This window comes from Rhipicephalus microplus, chromosome 6 (genome assembly GCF_043290135.1).
Source record: "Rhipicephalus microplus isolate Deutch F79 chromosome 6, USDA_Rmic, whole genome shotgun sequence".
Taxonomy (NCBI): domain Eukaryota; kingdom Metazoa; phylum Arthropoda; class Arachnida; order Ixodida; family Ixodidae; genus Rhipicephalus; species Rhipicephalus microplus.
Genome location: NC_134705.1, coordinates 6291066 through 6317526, shown reverse-complemented (window position 1 = coordinate 6317526; position 26461 = coordinate 6291066). Strand labels below are relative to the sequence as shown.

Sequence of the window (26461 nt, the reverse complement as noted above, 5' to 3'; positions counted from 1 at the left end):
CACCTGCCTAATCGCGGCAGGTGATACGAACTTTAGTACGGAAATCGTTTAACGAAGGCCGAAAGCACCGTACTCGAAGCAGCAGCGTCTTGACTGGTGAAGTCCTACAGTGGGAGGGCAATGTTTCACTGATTTCCATAAACTCCATGCTTGGCTGGACTTTTCAAGGACGCACGACTCTTTTGACATCACAGTGTGCCACATCGAGAATGATGATTTGGGCCTTGAAAACTCATGTAGTGGAGTCGGACGAGTTCTTACAGACGTTCTGGGAACTGGAGTGCACTGGTATATCTGACACGGTTGACAGACGTAATGAAGCCAGCAAGGTGATGCAACATTTTGAAAGCATCATCACATATGGTGATAGAAGATATGAAGTGGCATTACCTTGGAAAGACGGATTTGAGCTTTCGGACAACAAGCAAGATGCTGTGACAAGGCTTTGTAGGCTACTCACGCGCCTAGCAAGGCAGAAGGGATTGTTAGAGACATTCGGCGACATCATACGCAAGTACCTACGAGCAGGACTCGCCGAAATTGTCGATGACATTCCTACCGAGCCAAACAAGTTGTACTACAGGCCACGAACGGAAGTCATCAGAGAGCAGGCGTTGCCTACTAAAGTTCAAGTAGTTTTCGACGCATTTTCTCATGATAAGGGATGCAAGTCTCTTAATGAGTGCCTTGAAAAAAGAGACAACCTCTACCAAAACCTTGGGAAGATACTTATGCATTTCAGGACACATCTCATAGCGGTAATTGCTGACATAGAGAAGGCATTTCTAAAGATATCTATACGTGAACAAAACAGAGACGCCTTTCACTTCCTGTGATTCGCTGATGGCAACTTAATGGGTAGTCAGCTTCAAGAATGGAGGAAGATGCGGGTACCCTTTGGAGCTACAGGCAGCCCATTCCTGCTCATGGCGACCATCCTTCACCATGTGAGGAGAACGCAAGGTGCCTAAGCAAAAACAGCAAACAGAACGGCAGAGTCATTTTACGTAGATGACCTGGTCACCGGCGCTGGCACAGAAGACGAAGCTGAAGAATTTAGTCACGAGGCGCAATAATTCATGAAATCAACGGGAATGGTCCTATGCAAGTGGACCACAAACTCACAGAATCTGATGGTTGCCCTTGAACGGAAGAAAAGATCTGCCAGTAAAGAAATGGTAGTCCTTCATGAGCAATTTTTTAATGTCCTTGGTGTTGCCTTGAATCCCACAAAAGATGAGTTCAGCTTCTCTGTCGACAGACTGTTGGATTTTATGAAAGAAAGACTTGAAGCTAAACGGTTCGTCCTGCAGGCAACGTCAAGAATATTTGACCCACTCGGAATCGTTCGACCATACACTATTGCCATACGAATACTATTCCAAAAACTGTGGACACGCGGAATGAGCTGGGTTGAACAACTACCTGATGACCTGCGACACGAATGGCAAAGCTTAGTCCGGCAGCTTCCACAACTGCAGGAATTGTCGATTCTTCGCTATCTCGGCGGAAGGAGCAAGTTGCCAAGTGGAATGCAACTCCATGTCTTCTTCGTTGCCAGCCCAGCAGTGTACGGAGCCGTTATCTACGTCGTCACTGCTATGGCCGAACGACCTATCTTGCTGATCTCCAAGGCACGGGTGGTTCCCATTGAGAAAGCAACGCTATTACGCCTGGAGCTTTTTGGCGCATTGGTTGGCGCAAGGCTGCTGACATACATGAGCAGTGCACTCAACGACATTGATATTGAATACACTATGTGGACAGACTCCACGATTGTATTGTCGTGAATACGAGGAGACTGCACTAAGTGGAAGCAATTCGTCGCTAATTGCATCACTGACATCAAGTGCCAAACAGAACCATCCCAGTGGAAATATTGCCCAGGATCGGAAAATCCATCTGATCTACTCACAAGAGGGGTGGCATTAGACAAAGTTAAATCCAGCTCATTGTGGTGGCATAGTCCTGACTGGCTATATGGCTCAACGGACAAGTGGCCTCTTCAACATATAATTTCACCTGGCATTGGTGAAGCTATCTAAAGCGAGGTAGCAGCAGTTCAAGTAGTGACACTTAGTCCAATTATACACAATGAGCATTTCAGCAAGCTTCAGCACCTGTTGCGAATCGCAGCTTGGATGTTTCGATTTACAGACTACTACTGACGTAAAACAGAAGAAACTAGCCACCTGACAGTGACTGAAGTTCTTCGGGCTGAGCACTACTGGGTTAAGTGCGTCCAAAACCAAGAATTGAATTCGGAATTGAGCTGCCTAACACATGGGCGTACACTCAAACCCGCATCCCCCATTGCCAACCTTCGCCCATTTATTCACGCTGGCGGAATTCTCAGAGTCGGTGGCCGTTTGTCACTCCTGAATTCACAACCTGGAGTCAAACATCCAGTACTTCTGTCACTCCTGAATTCACAACCTGGAGTCAAACATCCAGTACTTCTCCCAGCAAAGCATCATTACTCCATTCATCTGAGCACATCAGCAATTCCTACATGGCGGTGTACGAGACATGCTTACTCAGCTGCGAGAGTGCTACTGGATTTGTCGCGCACGTATTTTGGTGAAAAAAAGTTATACGTAACTGCAACGTGTGCAAACAATACACCGCCAGACCAGGAAGCGCCCCAACAGCGCCTTTGCCGAATGACCAGATAGAGCCAACAAACCCTTTCGAGGTTGTTAGTTTAGATTTCCCCGACCCACTCTTAGCACGCATGCAAGAAGGCGACGCAAAGTGTCACATGGCCCTTTTCACATGTGCTGTTTTGCGAGCTATTCACCTTGTGCTCGTCTCTAGCATGACAGCTCAAACATTCATCTTGTGTTTGCGACTGTTTGTCAGCCAAAGGGGATTGCTCTCCGTCGTCTATTCGGATAACGCGAGGAGCTTTAAAAGGACATCACAGGATTTAAAATGCCTGATCAACATGTTCAAAGAAAAGGACATCGCCAACCATCTCACCGCCAAGGGCATTCTCTGAAAGTTTATCATGCCCAATGCACCATGGTGGGGAGGATAGTGGGTGCGGCTGATCAGATCAGTAAAAACGTCGTTACAAAAGATTCTTGGCAAAGCCTGGCTTAACTACGAAGAACTAACGACAGTGCTGACAGAGGTCAAAGCAGTAATGAACTCTGGACCGTTAACCTTTGTCGAGACAGACACAACAGAACCGTGCACGTTGACTCCTGCCAACTTACTGCTTGGACGTCGAGTAACGGTGATGCCGTATGATACAGTTGAAAGTGACGCCAGCCCAAGACGATCAGATACCATTCCCAGTCATGCCTACAGAAAACTTCTAGCTGATAATTTTCGGGAACGATGGCAGAAAAAATATCTGCTGCAACTCTGATGTGCACATTTTGCTCGTTATCAACGAGCCATGAACTTAAAAGAAGGCGATGTTATCGTGCGTTCCGAGACTTTGCCTAGGCTACTTTGAAAACTTGCGAGAATTGTTCAGGTTTTTAAAAGTCTAGATGGGCATGTTCGCTTTTGCAAGGTAAAACGGCAAGGTGGTCTTATCGTGACAAGGCCCATACAAAAGCAGTACAGGCTGGAACTCCGTGATTGACTTCATCGTACGGCCGGGAATGTTAATTCTGTCGTGAGGGTTGGCGGACCACCTGAGGAAGAGAATGAATTAAGAACAAGCACCAGAGAAAAAACGGGGTCCTTTAAGTATTAGCAGAAAAAACTGGCCTCTTACCTGTAAATAAAGTTTCATTTTACTACGTCGACCCATTCGAGTACTTCTAAGCTGCTTCACGCCATATCTTCCACACAGTAAAAGATAAAAAAAGCCTCGTTGAGCTACACTCAACTATTAACTCTGTTATATCATGGGCTAAATCTGAAGTGGGACACTTGCAAATGATGTCCTTCCCAGCCTGAACACCGGAAGAGTCCAGACACTCTTGACCCCCCTCGCCCATGATTTACGCCAACTATACTACTTGTATACTAGCTGGATACTAGCATACGGCATGTTTAATAATAAATATAAATATTTATTAGATGCTAATTGATGTTTTAGACTTCAGGAGTCGTTAGGAACATGCATCTGCTCCAAAAACACCAATAGCAACCCTAAGCTATAGCATTTTTTTCTACTCCAAAGCACCATTTTTTCTGCTCCAGAATCTGCTCTAAAAAGCAAAATGTCGCTTCCATCACTGAACACCTAATCTGACATCCCCTCGGCAGTGACGGCACGATTTTCCGCATAAAAAAAAAAAAGAACAGCTGAACGTCGTCGAGGCATGAAGTGACTGTTCATGTCAGTGGCTTCCGGAACGTCAACGGCGTCTTTTGGTGGGTTCAACTGCGCTCGCTTGATGCGCTAGCTCCTCCTAGTAGAGATCAGTGATTACGATAGACCCCATATATAGTGAAGAGGATTTTGGTCTGTTGTAAAAGGGGTATGTAAAATCCAAGTACTGGTACTGTTACAAAAGACTTTTATGGAAACACTGAATGGGTCTGTCATAACTGAAGAAAATAATGAGCCATATCGAATTCATTCTCAATGAGAATTATAAAGTTGATTTCTTTGGAAATCATTCTTCAGAGTCTGTAGCCTTTTTCTGTTATATTCTAAAATATTGCTAACTGAAAACTATGTAAAGATGCTGTTGAATGTTTTTTTTTTGCCTGTTGAGCTGGTAAACATCATCATGGGAGTCAAAAAAACAGCGTCTTTTAAAAATATATAGCTTCGTGGCATAACTGGCCACCATCATTTTATGCTCTTTGTAAAAGTATTTTGTAAAGAGCAGTCTGTGTTCAAAAAGCAGATGTTTGAAGTTTAATAGGAGGATTCCAATCGACTGCTTCTGCCGTATAGCTTTAGTACGCCTCGCTAGTCGGATGCTCGTTCCGTATAAGCCTCTGGGATAGCGTCGTCTGCTTTTCATGCGTCGTGAGGTCATGGCTGTCTAAAATCTCACTACTTCGTGACATTTTCGCGCTCGTTATGTGTTAACCATTTGTTAAGGCAGCTAAAGCGAAAGTTCAGTCTTCAGATTACGATCACACATTGTACTTGTTATAAACATTGCACGCATGCGTCTTGAACTGGTTGTCATAGCATTGACTCATTGGCAAAAAGGTTCTGTTTATCAGCACTTCTAACCTTGCGACGAAGACCACCACGAGACATATCTTTATACCCCGATTCAAGCATGTCATACTTTGAAATTTTGGGCACTGCGGCCATGCACATTGCAGCCACGCTTTCTGCTTGAAGTCGTGGCTAGGCCTAACTCCACCCCGAATTTGGCAGGCAAGACCATGGCACTATCGGATATAGCCACGCACCCACCGGTCGGAACAACGGTGGCAGTGGTGGCGGTTGGCGAAACGCTTCGCCGGTGGCATTGTGGGGTGCAGTCGCTCGGTGCTTGGGGGCAAGTTTTATTTTCTTTTTGAAAGACTAATCTTCATCTCACAGTGGCGCGATGAAATATTTGCCATGCTGGCTAGCTGTTTATTTCAGAGAAGTGAGCACACTTGGCGGCCTGTGCGAGGAAAAGCGGCACCGTCTTCCAAAATGGGCAGTGTTGACTGTGGCATGTAGCGTGCGTTGAAAAGCATCGACAATAATGGTTCACCTTTATGGACGGTGAAACTGGGAGTATTTTGCATGGTGTGTGCAGTGTGAATAACGCGATGCATCTTGTTTGTGAAAACATTATTATTCGTTATGGGCCGGTTGCAGTAACCGGTTGTCGATGGAACTTTACGATCTGACATTTTAGCCAAAGTAAAAATGCATTTGAAGCGATCATCTGCAAGTGAGTACATCCCAGCATATGTGCGGTGTGCAGAAAAATAAAATTGCATGATCTCTGGGTGATATATACGATTACGCATGAGCTATAAGCATGTTGCAGCTTTGCCAAATCTGCATATACGCTTCACCATGGCAATAACTCATATTATTGGATACCTAATACGTGTTAATGGAAACGACGGAGATTTCAATTTCTTATCTACTTTGTACTTTTACGGCTTGATCCTTATGAAGTGACAATGCGCATTAGAAGTTTGTGTATCAGGCCCAAAGGAGCAAAATAGTGTTATGCCTGCGAGTCCACACCGAACATCCATGCCTCTGAAAAAGGCAATCTGTGTCAAGGCTAGCACGCGAGTCCGCCTGACGCAAACAACTAAACGGCGTCGTCACGCGGCGGCGCCGATCTGTCGCGCATGCACAGCGAGCCACCTCAGCCCAAGAGCCCGTTGCAGCAATAGGCGCCTTCCAGTCTGGCGAGTCTTACGCAATGCGTAACGACGTCACTCGTCTTTGGCTGCAACCACGCGCAGCGGCTCTGAATTTGATGAGAATGACGCGGCCCAGTGGCGACCCCATTGGAGGATTCTGACCTCACGGCCAGCGGCGCTTCTGGTTGGACATTTGGTTATTCAAAGAATCCACCCTGTGCATATAAAAAAAAAAAGACCTGCGGCACGTCGCGAGCAGTAGATCTAGGTGTCAGAGTAGAGAGCTCGGCTCTTCGAGTCTCTAAACTGTCGGCCCCAGTGCCGAATTTGTAACGGCTCTATTTTTTTGCTGTACATAAACCTTGTTAACTCACCGTCGTTTCAGCCGCTCATCTATCAGCTCTGCGCAGAAGCAGTCACGAGCTGAGAAACCTACGTTACCAAACGGCTGGTGACTGTGTCGGCGGAGATTGGAACAGTGGCGCCTTCGGGGCCGTGTTGGCGTCGCCGTCTTTCGTAACAATAGGTACGAAAACACATTTGAGGTGTCAAATGCAGGAAGGTAACTGTGCCAGATAACATTATATATTATTAAGTTGTCGGGCTTTACATCACATGAATTTTCACTGGGTTATTGGGAAACGCAGCAGAAGAATTTCACTTAAATTTTCACGAGGATATGTTAACTTCAGCCTAACGCACAGAAAAAAGTGTTTCTTTTTTTTTTCGCATTCATCTTCAATAAGACATTTGCACAATGAGTGAGAATCTTATCCGTGAAGTTGCACAGATCAGCTCAAAATCATGCTGCCACCAATGCTGTACTTCATTTAAAGCTGCATTGTACATGCAACAATGGAAATTGGATAAGTTTACATCCATGCCATGCAAATATTTCTCAAAGTTCCAGTCACCGTGTACATTCAAAACGTTCGCTTTCAAAAAAATCATATTTTCTTTATGACTGCCACCTACGTGGGAAAAGCCCACTGCGTGCTAGTCGCGTCTGTCAGTACTCTAAATAAAATTTCTCAATCCATTCATCTACGACGAGCAAATTTCCACACTATGAGCAGTGACCCTTCCGCAACCCCCTGCTTTCAAAAGCTGTGAATTTAGGACAATGTAGAAATTTCTGTCGAAAAAATGCACACGCAGCTCTGGTATTCAGAAAGATGCCGCCGGGGGAACTTTTCTTGTTCTTGCCAACCAGTACCTGCACCAAGAGATATCGCCACGTTCCATTTCTGAAGTTCTTGTTATCGTCCCAAAACACCACACGATTCTCAGCGCGCCTGCAGTTTTCGAGAAGGTTCCGGACTGTAGTAGATCATTTCGATAAGATCACGCCCACTGTGCGAACGGTACAGATTGTTCTGGAACCTACGCCACTGCCAGCGATAACGCTAGAACATTCGACAGCAAGAGTATAAATGCCGACGCGCTTCGCCGCTTGTCAGTTGTTGAACGAAGGCCGACGCTCCGTTCGCCGCTATCAGTCCGAGACTGCTATCTGTGCAAGACTGCTGCTGTAATCGGACTTTCCATTTACTGGGCACAGGTTCGCCCAAATAAACAGTTAAATCCCAACACGAAGTCTCCTGTCTTCGGCCACGTCACGACCCCGTGACATCTGGTGGAGGTGCTGCTTCGTTCATGTACCGGACGCCCCCCTCAAGCCGTGAACCCAGCCCACGTCGCGGAGAAGACACCGACACCAACCAAGAGCAGCGAACAAGCCGCCGACAGCAAGGTCTCCCACCGGAGTACGGGCTTCTACAAGCCAAGGCCATGACCTCTACTGCAGCGACTATGACAACCGGAGCGTCCCAGCCCGTGATCGTCATTCATCAACCCAGGTAACCACCACGTTTCATGGGTCATCGTTTGAAGACCCGGAAACCTGGATAGAAACATACGACCGTGTGGCCGCCCTCAACCACTGGGACAACGAAGAAAGGCTCCGTCGTGTGTACTTCTACCTGGAAGACACCGCAAGGACCTGGCTAGAGAATCGGGAGTCCACGCTCTGAACGTGGGATGTCTTCTGCGACGCATTTCTGCAAAAGTTCGCGAGCGTCGCTCGCAAAGAGAGGGCCGCTGCTCTACTAGAGACCCGGGTTCAGCTACCAAATGAAAAGGTTGGAATTTTTACAGAGGAGATGACCCGCCTATTTCGTCACGCTGACCCAGACATGTCTGAGGAGAAGAAGGTTCGTTTCCTCATGCGAGGGGTAAAACAGGAGCTCTTCGCGGGACTAATGAGGAATCCACCGAACACCGTCCAAGAATTTGTATCCGAGGCGACAACCATCGAAAAAACCCTGGACATGCGCACCGGACAGTATAATCGTCGCCTGACTCCAGAATGCGCTGCTGCTCAAGCCAGTGACTCCGACAACCTGCGTGAAATGATCCGAGCGATCGTGCGGAAAGAGCTGCGCAAACTGTTATCTTCAGCGCAACCTCAAGTGGATTCGATTGCCGACATTGTGCGAGAAGAAGTTCAGCAATCGCTTCGAATTCCCCAAACACCGCTGCCCGAGCCAGAAACTATGAGCTACGCCACTGCAGTGCGCCACAACGCTCCTCTCCGTCCACGCCGAAACGCCGCCCCGTCGCACTTCCGTCGCCAGACACCACCGCCGCCACCGACGACCTACCGTTCGCCAGCGGGCCAGCGCAGTGCGCCGAGGGAAACCGACGTTTGGCGCACCCTTGACCACCGCCCACTGTGCTACCACTGCGGCGAGGCCGGGCACACTTACCGCCGTTGCCAGTACCGACAGATGGGACTGCGTGGCTTCGCCGTCGATGCACTGCGTCCGCAGCCAGGAGAACGGCCACGTGACATCGCGACTACCTGACAAGAACTCAATGGACACCCCGAAGTCCTTCCCGTTCGCCGTCGCCCAGCCGCCGCATGTCACCGCACCCCCGGCAGTACTTCGGCCCAACGCGGGGCCGGTCTCCTAGCCCGTATCTGGGAAACTAAGGGCAGCAACCGGTGGAGGTGCGGTTGCCGTGCGATGAACTACCGAAGATCCTCCTCCGACGACGACACAGCGACGGAGCTTTCTGAACACAATGCCAACCAGGCAAAGCCCTGGCGGCGAAAGCTCACTTACCGGAGGTGGCCTGACGATGCAACATGGAAGCAGCGGAACAAGCCGACGCAGCCGTGACCCGACGCCACGCCCTAACTGTAATGCGACACGGCGAACTAGCGACATCGACGTTCTTATCGACGGCCACAGTGTGACCGCTCTCGTCGATACTGGAGCCGACTATTCTGTCATCAGCAGGTCGTTCGCCGCGAAGTTAAAGAAAGTTAGGACAGCTTGGAAAGGCCCTGAAATCCGCACAGCCGGAGGTCATCTCGTAACGCCTGCAGGAATCTGCACAGCGAGAGTCACCATTAACGGCCGTATTTATCCTACAGACTTCATAGTCCTACAGCGTTGCTCGAGAGATGTCATCCTTGGCATGGACTTCTTATGCCTCCATGGTGCTGTCATCAACCTGAAAACAAAGTCGATAACGTTATCCACAGAAGAATGTTACCCACGTTATCCACTACCACCGCGCACGCCGTCAGGACACCATGCCTTGAATGTGCTGGAAGAATAAGTCACCATTCCATCTCGCTCAAGCGTCATTATTTCAGTCGGCGCTCCTAAATCACCTGACTTGGAAGGCGTCGTTGAAGGCAGTCAGCATCCGTTCGTCACCCGAAATATTTGCGTCGCAAGAGGAATTGCAGAGCTGCGGGGAGGCAAAGCAATGGTTATGCTCACAAATTTCAGCAATGAGTACAAACATGTGAACAAAGGAACAACGGTCGCATACATCGAAGAAATTGTCAAAGCCACCAGTGCTTTCGCCCTCGCCGATTCTGCGGAACCTGCTCAGAGGAACCAAGCCCCTCTCATAGCTTTCGACGTCAATCCCAGACTTCCGAACGATAAGCAAGAACAGCTCAAGATCCTGCTCCTGCAATACGAAGATTGCTTTTCGTCGTCATCGAAAATTCGGCAGACCCCAATCACGAAACATCGCATCATAACCGAAGAAAATGCCAGACCACTTCGTCAGAGTCTGTACAGGGTTTCGACGCGAGAACGTGAGGCCATGAAGAGACAAGTTGATGAAATGCTGCGGGATGACATTATCCAGCCGTCCAAGAGTCCTTGGGCATCCCCCGTGGTGTTAGTGAAGAAAAAGGATGGGACCCTACGTTTCTGCATCGATTATCGCCGCCTGAACAAAATCACAAGAAAGGACGTGTATCCTCTCCCACGAATAGACGACGCACTTGATCGGCTCCATAACGCCAAGTACTTTTCGTCAATGGACCTCAAGACTGGCTATTGGCAAATCGAAATCGACGAAAGAAACCGAGAGAAGATGGCGTTTATAACACCGGACGGCCTCTTCGAGTTTAAGGTGATGCCCTTCGGCCTTTGCTCAGCGCCTGCAACTTTTCAACGCGTTATGGATACAGTACGGGCAGGATTGAAGTGGTAGACTTGCCTTGTGTACTTGGACGACGTCGTTGTGTTTTCCTCGAGTTTCGACGAGCATCTTCGGCGCCTTGAAGCTGTACTTCAAGCCATCAAGACGTCCGGACTCACACTGAAGCCAGAAAAGTGCAGATTTGGGTATGAGGAGCTCTTGTTTCTGGGACACGTTATCAGCAAGTCTGGCGTTCGTCCTGGTCCACGGAAAACAGCCGCCATCGCCGACTTTCCGCCGCCCACTGACAAGAAGGCCGTGCGCCGATTTCTGGGCCTGTGCGCCTATTATAGGCGGTTCGTGAAAAACTTCGCCCGCATCGCCGATCCTCTCACTAACCTTACCAAGGCCGACGTAGAGTTCAAGTGGGAAACGCCACAGGAACACGCTTTCCAGGAGCTTAAACATCGCCTCCAGACGCCTCTGTTACTTGCCCATTTCGACGAAGTCGCCGAGACAGAAATACATACTGACGCAAGCAGTGTAGGTCTTGGCGCCGTTCTTGTGCAGAGGGCTGACGGACTTGAAAGGGTTATTAGTTACGCCAGCCGATCGCTATCCAAAGCAGAAGCAAATTATTCCACAACAGAAAAGGAGTGCCTTGCCATCATCTTGGCTACGTCGAACTTTCGCCCCTACCTCTACGGCAGGCCCTTCAAAGTTGTGAGCGACCACCACGCCTTGTGTTGGCTAGCCACCTTGAAGGACCCTTCAGGTCGCCTCGCACGATGGAGCCTGAGACTTCAAGAGTATGACATTACTGTCATTTACAAGTCCGGCAAAAAACACTCCGACACCGACTGTCTCTCTCGTGCGCCTGTCGACCAACCACTACCCGACGACCCGGATGACGAGTACTTCTTGGGAACGATAACTACCGACGACTTCGCTGAACGACAGTGGGCCGACCCGGAACTTAAGGTCCTAATAGAATACCTCGAAGGCAGGACCGCCGAAGTCCCGAAGGTATTCAAGCGCGCACTTGTGTCGTTCTTTCTACGAAACGGTCTTCTACAAAAGAAAAACTTTTCACCACTTCGAGCTAAGTACCTCCTTGTGGTGCCTTCAGCTCTGTGACCAGAACTCCTGCAGACCCTGCACGACGATCCGACGGCAGGGCACCTTGGTGTTTCTCGCACGCTCGCGAGGATACAAGAAAGGTACTACTGGCCACGTCTTACCACCGACGTCACTCGTTATGTGAGGACATGCCGGGACTGTCAGCGACGCAAGACACCACCGACAAGGCCAGCGGGACTTCTGCAGCCAATTGATCCACCTTGCCGACCTTTCCAGCAGATTGGTATGGACCTACTGGGGCCGTTCCCGACGTCGGCTTTCGGAAACAAGTGGATCGTGGTAGCTACCGACTACCTCACCCGCTACGCCGAGACAAAAGCCCTGCCAAAAGGCAGTGCATCTGAGGTAGCTAAGTTCTTCGTCGAAAATATCGTCCTACGTCACGGCGCCCCGAAGGTCCTTATCACCGGCAGAGGAACGGCATTCAATGCCGACTTAACTCAAGCCTTTTTTCAGAGGGGGGGCAATGCGACGTTTCATTTCTGAAGTTCTTGTTATCGTCTCAAAATACCACACGATTCTCAGCGCAAACCGCGCCTGCAGTTTTCGAGAAGGTTCCGAAATGTAGTAGATCATTTCGATAAGATCACGCCCACTGTGCAAACGGTACAGATTGTTCTGGAACCTACACCACCGCCAGCGATAACGCTAGAACATTCGACAGCAAGAGTATAAATGCCGACGCGCTTCGCCGCTTGTCAGTTATTGAACGAAGGCCGACGCTCCGTTCGCCGCTATCAGTTCGAGACTGCTATCTGTGCAAGACTGCTGCTGTAATCGGACTTTCCGTTTGCTGGGCACAGGTTCGCCCAAATAAACAGTTAAATCCCAACACGAAGTCTCCTGTCTTCGGCCACGTCACGACCCCGTGACAATATTATGGTGGGCGGGGTCCCTGCAGTGACGTCACACTGTTTACAAACAGGGAGAGGTCTATATTTCACATGTCAGCGGCCGACTTTTCGTCGCCGTAGCTAGGCATAACTGTTCAATAACAGACTGGAGATATGCGACCATCGTGCTTAAATCTGTACGTCGATATCCGTGGCCTCATTCCTGTCCTGAAAGTATGCCAAGCAATGTTTGAAGTCAGAAGATGTTGAATTAGTGATGTCTGCAGTAGAACAGTCCGCTGTAAAAGAGTTCTCACTACCTTGCTGGCTTCACATTTTAGTCAATTATATACGAATGTCCATTGTGCCAGAATCTGTAGTAAACGAAGTTCAATCAATGGAAGAAAAAGAAAGGTCGACATAACGCCGCAAGTTTGTATGTAGTAACTGAATGTTGTAAGCGGATCTGTTGTAACAAGGCTCTACTGTATGTGTATTACCTATTACCATTTTCAGTGGCGGTCCAGTTGTGTCATTTTGCTATGTTTCCGCCTTTATGCGCCTTATGGTGGCAGTTCAAGTGCATATTGTTGAAGCTCACTACTGCACTTGTTTCTTTCTTTATTCAGTACAGCAGACAGGTCCAAGCAGGGTGAGGACAAAAAAGAAACAAAGCAAACGTAAACATAAAAATATATTTTGCAACTATCACAACATGATGGAAGGCAACAAAAAAATATTCCAATCGTCAATACTGTCATTGCGCATGTGCATATTCTCATACATAAAAAGGGTTAATAAATAAAATAAAGCAGTTGCAGTAAAGTGCTTGTGTTTTCATCTTTCATGTGTGCATGTTTGTTTCTTCTTCTTATTGTTTTCTTGAGTGTTTTTTTTCCTTTGTATCCTTCTGCGCAGTTTCTTCAAGAACAAGTTTTATTATCATTTCACTCGAGGTCTGAGCTTCATGAGACCTCGAGCAAAACGTAATTAGAGCTGCTTTCCAAGCACGTCTGTTTGACTTTTCAATACACACACAGACACACGCACTTGCATATATATATATATATATATATATATATATATATATATATATATGTGACGTAAGAAGGCAGGGATGGTTAGGAGAAGTAGAGGAGAAAGAAGTGCAGTACAAAATAAACATGGCGTATGAGCCAGGCCACGTCACCCATTCATCATAGCGTTACACAAGTCGACAGGATGAAGACCTCGCAACCACTTCATCGCCCGGCCATCATCATCGAAGACCTCAGCGAGACGCAGTGACCGAACGCGGACCACAGAAGAACGCGGGCCACGAAGACCACCAAGCATCATGACAGCAGCATCAGACGACCTTGACATCCCTAAGTACACCGGATCAGCGGACGACGGACCCGTACAGGACTGGTTCAACCTGTTCGAGCTCCATGCCGCCGCTGCATCATGGTCGGAACGGGAAATGATCACCAACTTCACTGACTACATCTCCGGTGAGGCATTTAGGTTTTACCTGATACACATATTCGAAAACGACGAATCATGGCAAAAGATCAGAGAAGAGATGATTGCCCGTTTTAACGACTACGACAAGGACTTCCTCATTACCAGTCATCTGCATACAACCACACGCGGCAGTCACAGTCAACGCTTATTTCTCAAGGAACGTAGCTTTCCACCAGGTTTCCCTTCACGAAAGCCGGTATTTTCAAAGTCATCGCTCCAGCACACGACACGAGACGTTGCTTACCCACCTCATGCACTTCATTTTTCGTCTCGCATACGTGGTCCACCATCCGCTTTTCCATCACGCTGTTCTTCAAGCACTCCTAATGCTCACCACTTGCCTTATAAGGACGCCGTATTTATGGTAGATGACCTGGCACATAGAGAAAATACCCTGTCAAGCCATTCTTCTTCCGTACGGTTTCATGCATCACCGTCCGGTGCACACACCCTCGACAGTCCAAACAAAACAGAACGCTCAGACGCATCGAACGTCGCACACTACCAGGCGCAAGAACCACTCGCAGTGAACTGCGAAAAAGAAACCCCTGAAGAGCTTCCTGTCATTTCTACGGCACCGCAGACTTGCCAAAATCTGCAGTTCAAACCTAGTAATGCCATGTCAGCTGTGGTGCCCACATGCAGAGCTCACGAATTCATGAATAGAACAAATTCAGAAGTACATGATACATCAAACCTCGTACACAGTTGTCTTTCGGAAGCGTGCGTAATGAACCACGTCACTGAAGCCTCTGAAGAGCCTGCTAGCAATGATGACGCATTACCAACTATGCCCGACAAGCAAGACACCAATCCACCAAGCATCAGCTGTCGACAGGAGACGTCAAACACCGAAGGAAATGAATGCCCCATTCCGGAAGAGGCGCCACTACAGCCATCTCTTGAGCAGCCTCAGCAAAGCAAGCAAAGCCAAGTTCATAAACCCATGCTACAACGAGAGAAACTGCAACGAGGGCATCGACGAACGCAAAATTCAACGGAAGCGCACTCACCAATAAAAGAACATCAGAAAATAAGATCTCTAAACCAAAGACCAATTCAAGACGTCAGGCACTTTCGCACAAAGAAAAGTCACCGGAAACACTCCCTGCACCTGCTATTACACCGACTGCACCACCACAAAAAACGCCGAGAAAGACGCAAAAGCACTGCTTACACACCGCAAGCACTCAGGCACTTCGTCACAGTCTGTCAAAAAGATCGAAAGCAAGAAGCACCAGGATTGCACTATTCACGACTAAAAACACAACCCCGACGACACCCGAGCTGCCGATGCAACAATGCATTCCAACCTTGCTCAGTCCCCAGAACAGTTCAAGCAGTATTGTCAGTGTTCACGTGTAGCCCACTCTGTCCGGAACGCAACAGTCAAGCTCGTCCACCAGAGTCGTCATAAAAATCGCCGGACAGCTCCCTCGGCCTTGAAGATTTAGTGAGATTGTGAAACTCTGTCGGGACGTGAAACTGTGAATTTGGCCATTATTTTGTTTACTCTCTACAATTTGTTGTAGCCTGTAACCGGTGCCATCTTTCGGGGGGAGGGGGAATCCTGTGACGTAAGAAGGCAGGGATGGTTAGGAGAAGTAGAGGAGAAAGAAGTGCAGTACAAAATAAACATGGCGTATGAGCCAGGCCACGTCACCCATTCATCATAGCGTTACATATATATATATATATATATATATATATATATACCACCCCTAGTCCCACGTAATGATTGCTTTAAGTTCAGTTACTTTCCACGTGCTATTGAAGATTGGAATATGCTGCCAGAGTCTATAATTGGTTGTTCCTCGCTTACATCATTTGAACAGAATCTAAAACGTTTATTTTCCGAATAACAGTGACATATGTTTTTTTTTTTTTTTTGGCGTGTGTGTGTACTTCTTGTTGGTTGCATGATTCTGCAGTAGTTGTCTTTCAAATCTTCAGCGCGGTGCAAAAGTGCCGCCTCAAATGCGTCATGTGCTGTTCTGCGCGTATGTATTGCATCGCATGTGTGTTCCATTTATGTATGTTATGTATAACTTCGAGTTGCTGGTCACAATAATACCGAGAAATTATCTCGAGACCTGTACGGTACTTCTTTTTTGCAAATAATTGTTTGTACTTCCACCCTGTAACGGCCCACTTGGGCTAACAGTATAAATAAATGAAATGAAATGAAATATATTGTAATGTGGACAGTATGACACTCAGGCGGGGGGGGGGGGGGGGGCATGCTCGGCTAGCATGAACACAAGAAAAACGAGGGCAGACACAGAACAGCCGGTCCAGCAAACAGGTGCTGTGTCTGAGTCTCATTCTTGAGTCGATGAAAACGAAGTCCTACGTCTTTAATTCCTCGTCAATAGCATACTCCAACATGCAGCCATGGTAGGCATAGCTTGAGGGTGGCGCCTAGTCCTCCTCGGCACCTGCTCACCTACCGCCACTGCCACCACCGTTCGGGGACGGCTTCTAGGCCTCCTTGGTGGCTCCTGACTACTGAATCCGTACCCGTTTAGACACGTGGACGTCTACACCGTCCACGTATTTTCAGCCATAATCTTGCCACCGTGAGTATCGGGACTACCGCACACTCTGCTTTCATAATTCAGGACAGCACCGGTGCTCTAAGTGCTGCGATATCCACACATTTTGCAGCCGTTGCAAAAGGCCCACCGGCCGGCACACCCGATGATGCAGCACAGATCATTCACGCCACCACGTGCCTGTCGCAACAACTGGGCAGCTTGACCATTTCCTTCAGCTGGTCCTGTACCGCCTTTGTGAGTGCCGGGGCCTCTGCGTCACACACCTCACGGACGTCATGAGGACATTCTTTCTAGCTAAGGTGCTGGCCCGTTTGGGCGAGGAAGCTTCCGAATCATGCCATACCACTTTATAATCAGTGGCCGCACGGGAGCTACTGAAGTTGCGAAGTTTCCAGGCTGACGTATTCCTCTGGGTCAATATCATTAACTAGCTTGGAAACTGCCGTAGCTGGACAGACCAACAGAAATGGTGGGAGGCCCCTGACCACACGATGCCGAACAGGCATGGCATGCATACAAAGGCGTCAGGCAGCGGTCCTGGTCTCACTGGTGTGCGAAGCTCACAAGTCTCTTCGCCCCCTCTCGAGTGCTGCCGACCACCTCACTGCCTACCCACCGTGTGCCATGGCTTGGGGCTGCAAGACTCGCCACATGGCCAGCGTAGCTCGGGCCTCTGTCACTCTGCCCTGTCTTTATAAGCCAGCTCATGAAGGGCACCATCTCGAAGCTCCAGCTGGGCCTTATGACCTCTCGACAGAGAACGTCGTCGACTTTTCTGCCGCAAGAAGCAATTCCAGATGCTGTACACCACTACAGTCACGCGATGCCAGCACCATACCACCAGACGCTCAAGGAATTTGCCACCAACATGACTCGGGGACGCTGCTCTCGGGCTCTCCATCACGTTCACGTGTGGTTGTACTGGTTGCTGTTGTGCAGGGCATTCTACATCACTACGAGCCAGTTCGTGCGGAAAATGCAAACAAAAGGGGCCACATTGGAGCCACATCCACCGTCGTTACAGCAGTCATTGGCCAAGTATGCAGGTGCTTCAATCAATAAATCCAGGGCTGCCGATGACACAGCTGTAGAAGATGTGACTTCTTGGGCGGGATCTGCCCGCTGCGCCTTGGCTGATGCACCACAAACAGATGAAGCCAGCATTAGCCCTTCCGGCCTCTCGATGTGCGTATATAATGGCGATGATGGGCAGTTCCTTAAAACTTCCAGCAGCTGAGTGCCGTGTGGATCACCCCGAGGCTGTGTGCCTCAACAGGGACTCTGACGCTGATCGGCCGGATGGCGACCAGTTCGCATGATACAGTGAGGCGATGCCTTTGTACAACCCTGACATCTGCAGCCCCGCGCACAGCCATGGTGGCGTTAACCCGTCTGGAGGCCACAGTACGGAACCTCTAAAGAGCATCTTATTTCCCCACGAGCACAAGACAGGACAGTGCGATGACACTGACCAATGTCATCGCACTGTCCTGTCCCGCGGCTGTGACAGCGATATTCTTGTGTCATACCATGAAAACCACACATTGCAGCCTGTCTGAATTCACAGGCATACTTGGTTACACAAGAATTTGCCTGCTCTCCTAGTAACCATGCGACGACCGGAACGAAATAGTCCGTGGCGTCCACCAGAGTCGTCACCGCCTGAATTTCAAAGCAAGATGCCACATAGTGGTCGTGACTGGCCTCTGCGAGGCAGCCAATGCCAGCCATCAGAGGCATCAATTTTTTTTACGGTGGTTCACAGCTCAGGCCCTCTGAATTTTTCCATCTTCGAAGAAACAACCACTGTGCCAGTTTTGGCAGGGCTGCATCTGGGCAACATGGCCTAGTGTAATGTGGACAGAAGGACACTTGGGCGTGGGCGCCCGCTAGACTAGCATCTAGAAAAGAAAGACGAAGGCAGATAAAGAATGGCTGGCCCAATGAATGGGTGCTGTGTCCGAGTCTCTTTCTTGTCAATGCGCGTGTGTGCGTGCGTGTGTGTGTGTGTGTGTGTGTGTGTGTGAATAAAAAGAAGACACGTCGGAAAAACAGAAAGGTTTCTTTACGTTTAGGCCGTGGGACCAGCCTTCGTCAGAATAACAGATGTAACAGTGGTGCAACAGCATATAAGCGCATACGTTTCGCTTGCAATAATCACGTGAGCGCAAGCATCATAAAAGCAAGTGCAACAATCAGACATGAAATTTATATGGAGGGCCTCGTATTACATCCTACTTACAAGCAATAAATTAACAAGTCACGACACGTGCACAAAGATTACAGCTGGTACAAGCAATAACATCTACAGCGGTCACTGATGCAAGATGCTAAGTTTCCCCGTACTCTCATTTAAACCGCCCGCGATTGTATTGAACTTAAAGATGACAAATGATTCGCGCACTTCCCTGTCATGATGCGTTCGGAAGCCAGACTCCAGAATCGTGGCTCTAATGTTATCAAATGAGTGGCCCATTGTGTTAGCATGCTTTGATGTTGAAAGGTGAGGAAGTGAAGAGATATGAGCCTTGTGATTGTTAAACCAAAGTTGCAGTTAGGCCTATCGTGTGCTTAAAACTGGGATTGATGATAAACTTTATTTCTTCAGAAGGAAACTGCGGACGATTCTGTTAAATAGCCATCAGCCCAATACTGACGTCCTACGCTTAACTTTTGAGGGCTCCTGTTGAGCGCCGACTGCTACCGCTACGCCCACAACGCCCACAAGCTTCGCGTATGGTATTCTGATTCTCGACTATTTGCTTCCACTTTTTTTGTCTCAAATAAATCTTGTCTTGTGTTTAGCCTCTCCTTTTATTGTTGAGGTAAGCTCTAATTAGTACTTCTTAAAGCTTGCTGTAAGTTGCTGGTGTGAGAATCCCGATTCGCGGCCACTTCGTTTTCTTTTTCCCTCTCTGCGTTTTCGTGGAAAGTTTTGCCCGCGTAATTCTGCCACCCCCCCAACTTTGCATCAGTTTTCTGGCAAAAAAAAGTGCGAGGATTATGGGAGTACATACGGTATTCTACTGGTATATGCAACTACTCTCTCTTGTGAAGAGATGTCACGTTGAAGCAGAACGGCACCTATATCGCGGCCGCTAGAGTCCGTATGTAAGATGGTCGATGCGGCCTAATCAAAGTGGCGAAGTACAGGTTCAGATGTGAGGGCACATTTTAACAGGTCGCATACCGTTTGACATTCTTTTGATCGCAGAAAGGGCATGTCGGAAGCAAGAAGCTGGTGCAGTGGAGCCGCTATTGATGCGAATTTTCGTATAAAACGACAAAAATAGCCGCCGAGACCCAAGAAAACTTCGCATCTCCTTCAGTCTTTCGGGGTGCGGAAAGCGAAGCACTGCAACATTGTTGGTCACGATGTGGCCCAAATGCTTGATAGCTTTTGTGGCGAAACGACATTTTTTGGTGTTGAGTTGAAGACCAGCGGCGGCAAGGCACGTCAGAACGTCATCTGAACATTGCAGGTGCTGAGGAGTTGACGAAAAAATGACGATGTCGTCTAAGTAGCAGAGGCAGGTCTTTCATCCGAGGCCGTGCAGCACAGTATTGATCATGCACTCAAAGGTAGCGGGCGCGTTGCACAGCTCGAAAGGCATAACGTTGAATTCGTATAGCTTGTCGGGGGCTGTGAATGCCGTCCTCACATTATCCTCTTCGTGAATAGGAATTAGCCAGTATCCGGAACGCAGGTCAAGGCTGGAAAAGTATTTCGTTCCTTGTAGAGAATCAAGGGCTTCGTCAATGCGAGGCATTGGCTACAGATCCTTGCGAGTGATCTTGTTGAGTTTTGTGTAATCGATGCAAAAGCGCATGGAGCCATCCTTCTTACTAACCAGAACCACAGACGATGACCAAGAGCTAGATGAGGGGCGAATTACTTCTCGTTTGAGCATGTCAGCTACGTTTTCTTCGATAAGTTTTCTCTCAGCAGGAGACGCGCGGTAGGGCCGACGGCGTACAACAGATGTTCCTACTGTTTGGATTCGATGCGTTGTAGTAGGAGTAAACATCCAGGAGCAAACATCGAAGGAACTTGCATGATTCTTTAACAAAGCAAGCAGCTGTTGCGTCTGTGAAGGTGTCAAGTTGTCGCTAATGGCTGCAGTAAAGGTGGAAGAAGAAGCAGGCTCACAGTTAGGGCTGTCGTTGGAAGAGACGGCATGAAGTGACACAACGCACGCAGGCCACCGTGGTATTCTGAGAAAGTAGAATTTTTTCGGATGTTGTATATTCACGGCGGTGACAAGTGCGGAATCATTGAGAAAATGAACTACACCGGAAGCGAGAATGATGCCTTTACTGACGCAACTAAATGATGGTGAGACCAAGGCGTTGCCGTGGTCGATGTCTTTGAAGGTAATAGTTACAATTCGCTCTTGACCTGGTGGTAATTCAATATCTTCCACAGCTGTCAAACAAAGTGGCCTCTGTGTGTCGTCGTTGAGTACACAGTCCATGTCGGTGAGGTGAACAACGCGTTGGCCACAGCAAATAGCCGTGGAGGCAGAAAAAAAAATCCCACCCTAAAAAATTGGTGAGAGTAGTCAGTCAAGATGGCGAACTGTATGTGGTGTCAGATACCATCAATAAAAACGCGGGTTGTGCAGAAAGCGGAAGGGCGAATGGTATACCCCTGGGCAGCAATCAATGTGGGTCCATCGTAAGGTCATCACTTTTTTAGACGTTGGCCTAAATCGACATGCAATAACAGAAAATGCCGCACCCGTGTCCACCAGAGCAGAGAGAAGTACATTCCTTCTACTGTCACCGAAATCATGTTGCGCGGGCCTGGTGGAGGAATATCAGTCCTAATTTGGAATGCAGTTTTTCCCCCAGAAACTGCATCACTTAGTTTTCCGAATGACTGGCAGTGGCGAATGAGGCAGGCCGATGTGGGGAGGAGGAGCAGTGAAAGGGTGAAGGTGAACGGCATCTGGAATTCCCGCTTTTCCAAAGTGCACTCGATGTTGGCGGAGAGGAAGATTGGTGTGGAGGTGATGAATGTCGTTGATTTTGATAGTACGAAGTATCTCGTTCACGCATGTTGTAACCGCGACGCTCGTCTTGCTGGCGCTTGCGGCAGAAACGAGAAATGTGGCCGCGATACCCGCAGTAATATCAATCTGGGCGAGATGAGTGCCAGGGGGGAAGGGTAGAAACCATGCGGAGTACCTGAAGAGAGTGCGGTCAGGTGGGTAGAGGAAGGGTCAGCCGGGACCGAACGAAAGTTGAGGGGAGAAGCGGCAGTGACCGATCCATACGATGGTAGCGGCAACGTCGTGTTTATTTCGCTGGGAGGCGTAGCAGCGACCTGCGCTTAGGTTCGTATGCGCTGAGACGGGGGTGACTGGACGTGAGCCGGAGAGTTCAGAGATCTCAGTTCCTCCCTGATAATGTCGAGTGATGCCGCTCCAGTAGACTGTGGAGAACATGGTGGAGAAGGTGAGTAACCCATGTTCTGCTACTTTTCACGAATTATATCTCTTATGAGGTCACGGAGAGGTCTGTTTGTCGTGGAATAAGGTTCGCCAATGTCTGGTTGTAGACGAATCGAGTTCAAAGTATGAGGCGCTGACATATCGTGACGACATCGGCTATGGTAGCCGGGTTCTGAGCAGACAGGGCATTGAAGGCAATAGGACCTATACCCTTCAAAATGTGGCGTACTTTGTCGGACTCTAGCATGGATGATTTGGCACGCCAGCAGAGCGCAAGAACGTCCTCGATGTATGACATGTACGACTCACCGGAATGTTGTTGGCGAGTGTCGAGGGTTCTCTTTGCGACTGCGGACCGAATGGCTGGTGTGCCGAAAACATGACGGAGCTGCTGCTCGAAGGTCGCCCAGTTTGGTATGTCAATGATGTAGTTAAAGTACCATGTTGTCGCCACACTGGTCAACTAGAAAGAGACATAACGGAGCTTGGTGCTATCACGCCAGTGATTAGCAACGCTCACGAGGCTGTACTCATCGAGCCAGTCCTCCAGTCTTCCCCACAATGACCAGCGAAGTGAGGGGGATCAGGCTGGTGGCTGTGTACGTAAACAGGAGGCGCGGCTGAAGACGGCGGGGGAGAGATGGCAGCAGCGCCAGCAGGCTTGTTCTGTGGCATACTGCCAGACAGTGGGGGCAATCGGCGGCCTGAACGCAGCTCCAGGGAGTCCAGCGAGGTGGGAGAGGATCGAGGACCAAAAATCCACCTCCCCCACATATGACGTCTGGGTTGAGACAGCGTTTATTCAGCCCAAGGGCTCAGCAGCGAACGGACATTATGAGACCGAGCGTGCACACACCCAATGATGATTGTGGTGACACCCAGTAAAGATGACGACAAAGACCCAGGCGGATGATGATGATTATGAATCATCATCAGGACGTTCGGTTGGTGGCAAGAGCTCGCTGCTGCGCGTTCACTGCGGTATACCGTCGAGTCGACCGTTACGTCTGCTTCGAATAAACCCCTCGTAGACGTAACAGAGTGGTGGAGGTGCGGGGTACGACACGTCGACGTACCACGGAGCCACAGCTGTTTGGAGTTCGCCGGAGCCGTTGTCTTGCTGGTCTGCCGCCGACAACAGTCGTCATGGCCCAGAGCGAAGGTCAGGAATCAACCGCCTCCACTTCGCGCCAATCTACACTGGCTACACCTAGGCATCACTACACGGAACCCCGACCGTTCGCGGGAATGGCAGGAGAAGATGTGGACGCGTGGCTAACGCACTACAAAAGGGTGAGCCGGTACAACCACTGGAACTCTATCGATCAGCTGGAAAACGTCGCGCTGTTTCTCACGGACACTGCCCTGATGTGGTATGAAAACCACGAACAGTCCTTGACAACATGGGCTCTTTTTGCTCAAGAACTCAAGAAGTGTTTTGGTGACTCCGACTCAAAAAAGAAAAGCGCAGAGCGGACTCTTGCTGGAAGAGCCCAGACTCCTGGAGAAACCTGCACTGCTTATATAGAGGACGTTCTTAAGCTTTGCAAGATTATAAACCCGCAGATGTCTGAAGAAGACAGGGTCGGACACCTATTGAAAGGCATAGCGGAAGACATTTACAATTTTCTGATAGGCAGGGATAACCTCACCTCTGCCTCCGACGTCCAACATCACTGCCGCACGTTTGAAAAATTGAAGACTCGTCGCATCGCCCCAGGCTGGCTGGCATCGCCCAGGCTGGCAAATGTGACAACGGTTGCCAGCGTCGACGTGAGCCCGCCCACCGACCTTGCCGCTACTATTCGGGCAATTGTGCGTGAAGAGCTGCTGCGACAAGGTGGTAGGGTTGACGAAACCATTCCTCATCCACCTACCAATCCACCCTACTACACAGCCGCACCATCAGCTCCTTTGCCACCATCGGTATGTGTGGCAGACATGAGCGAAACCGGAAATCCGTGGCCACGTCGTGACTGATTCGTGGCCGACCAGCGATATGGCCAACGCCTTCGGCACGGCCCCGCCACACAGAGGTGGGCAACCCCGGCTCAGCAGGATCGTCACCGACCCTTCACAGCTGAGCGGTCTCAGCATTGGTTCGGCGAGCGTCCTCTACCAGTCTGCTACAACTGTGGCTTCGAAGGACGCATTGCCAGGTATTGCAACTACCGGCAGCCGCCAAGATACGACCGATCACCGAGATTTAACCGTTCTGGCGTTACCCGAGCACCGACATTCCCGGGAAGCGCGTCTTACGATATCCCAGGACCGCTTTGAAACCAATCTCCGGCCTCTGACCGCAGTGTGACACCACCACCTGCCCCTCGCGCCAATCGATCACCGTCTCCTCGGCGCCGCCACTCTTCGCCTCCTACGAAAAACTAGCCGGCGCGGCCGTTGGAGGCGAGGTCCCCAGACAGTCTTCGATTTCAACAGATATACCTCCGTTAGCTTCCATGCTTAGAAATAAGGTTCGAGTGCTTATCGATGGTGTACCAACGATGGTGTTGGTGGACACAGGTGCAACCTTGTCAGTGATGAGTTTAGTTTTCACCCGCCTTCTTGGACGAAAGGTTATGTTTCGTTGGGACCGTCCTCATAGGTTTTGTCGAGTGAGCGGAGAGGTGTTACAACCTGTTGGTGTCTGCACTGTGACTGTTAGTTTGGCGTGCCAGAACTTTGTCGCAGAGTTTGCTGTTCTCCCTCATACTACGCATGACGTCATTCTGGGACTCGATTTCTTGAAGCTATGTGGTGCTACTGTCGATTGCCGCACAGGACAAATTGCAGTAGATTCTGATATGCCAGTTTCGTTTATGGAAAACTCGCCCTCTCAAGAAAGTGCTCTTTGCGTGTCTGTGGACACAACTGTGCCGCCGTTGTCTGCAAAATGTGTCCCTGTTGTCTGTTCACCTGCAAGCGAGAAAACATTTGACGCAACTGTGGAGCCCGTGCATCTCAGTTGCATAAAGAAGACAGTTTTAATACCCTACTGTACACTATCGATTGCGCAAGGGCATACTAGTTTGTGGGTGATTAACTGCTCTAATGAACCTACAGTGCTGCCGAAGGGTCTGAAACTTGCAGAGATTCGTGAACACCAAGTATTCTCGCTTGCCACCCTCGCAGAAAGCAATGATTCCCCGGATAAGACCCGTTGCGATAATCTGCACGCCAGGGACACCACCATTATGGCTATGATTGATAAGTCACTCAGCATCAAGGAACGCAATGAACTGGCGAGTATTCTGCGCAAACATGCCGGTATTTTTGATTTCGCTCAGCATGATTCACCGTCATTCCCTGGTTCTCGTATAAAGCACCGAATCGACACGACATCTCACAGACCTCTCCGACAGAAACCATATCGTGTATCGCCTTCGGAACGCGCAGTGATCAATGAACAGGTTTGCGAGATGCTCAAGCAAAACGTAATTCAAGAATCATGTAGTCCGTGGGCCGCTCCAGTAATTCTAGTGAAGAAGAAGGATGGGACATGGCGATTTTGTGTTGACTACCGCCGTCTCAACGCCATCACTAAAAAAGACATATACCCACTCCCGCGGATTGATGATGCTATCGACTGTCTATCATCGGCCTCTTACTTTTCGTCTGTGGATCTGAGGTCAGGCTACTGGCAGATTCCAATGCACGAGGAAGAAAGGGAGAAAACGGCATTTGTTACAACAGATGGACTATTTGAATTCAATGTGATGCCGTTCGGACTCTGCAACGCGCCCGCAACCTTTGAGCGATTTATGAACATTTTGCGTGGATTGAAGTGGGCAGTGTGTATGTCTTACTTGGACGACGTAATTTTTGGGCGCACCTTTTCTGAGCACAACACATGCCTTGGCCTCGTACTGGACTGCCTAAGCAAATCACGCTTGGTAATCAACTCAAAGAAATGTCGTTTTGGAGAGCGCCAAACACTCGTCCTTGGACACTTAGTAAACAAAGAAGGCATACGACCGGATCCCGCCAAGACGGCCGCAGTGGAGGCATTTAAGCAGCCAAACTCGGTGAAAGAACTGCGCAGCTTTTTGGGGCTTCGTTCATACTTTCGCCGATTCATTCCTGGCTTTGCCAATATCGCATACCCGCTCACGTGTCTGCTTCAGAAAGGTGCGCAGTTTGACTGGACCCCGGAATGCGAGTCTGCTTTTTCGGAGTTGAAGTTTCTTTTGACGTCTCATTCGATTCTTCGACACTTCAATCCTCTCGCTTCCACTGAGTTTCACACAGACGCCAGCGGTATTGG

At 49.2% G+C, this 26461-nt stretch overlaps 2 protein-coding genes across 11 annotated transcripts in view; one reads left to right on the top strand and one right to left on the bottom strand.

The window, feature by feature from the left end:
- The window catches only part of LOC119167762 (glutaminyl-peptide cyclotransferase), an 823023-nt gene that overhangs the window by 70826 nt on the left and 725736 nt on the right, over window positions 1–26461 (bottom strand). The window lies entirely within an intron of this gene.
- The window catches only part of LOC119167760 (uncharacterized), a 310115-nt gene that overhangs the window by 64076 nt on the left and 219578 nt on the right, over window positions 1–26461 (top strand). The gene's annotated exons all lie outside the window — the stretch shown is intronic.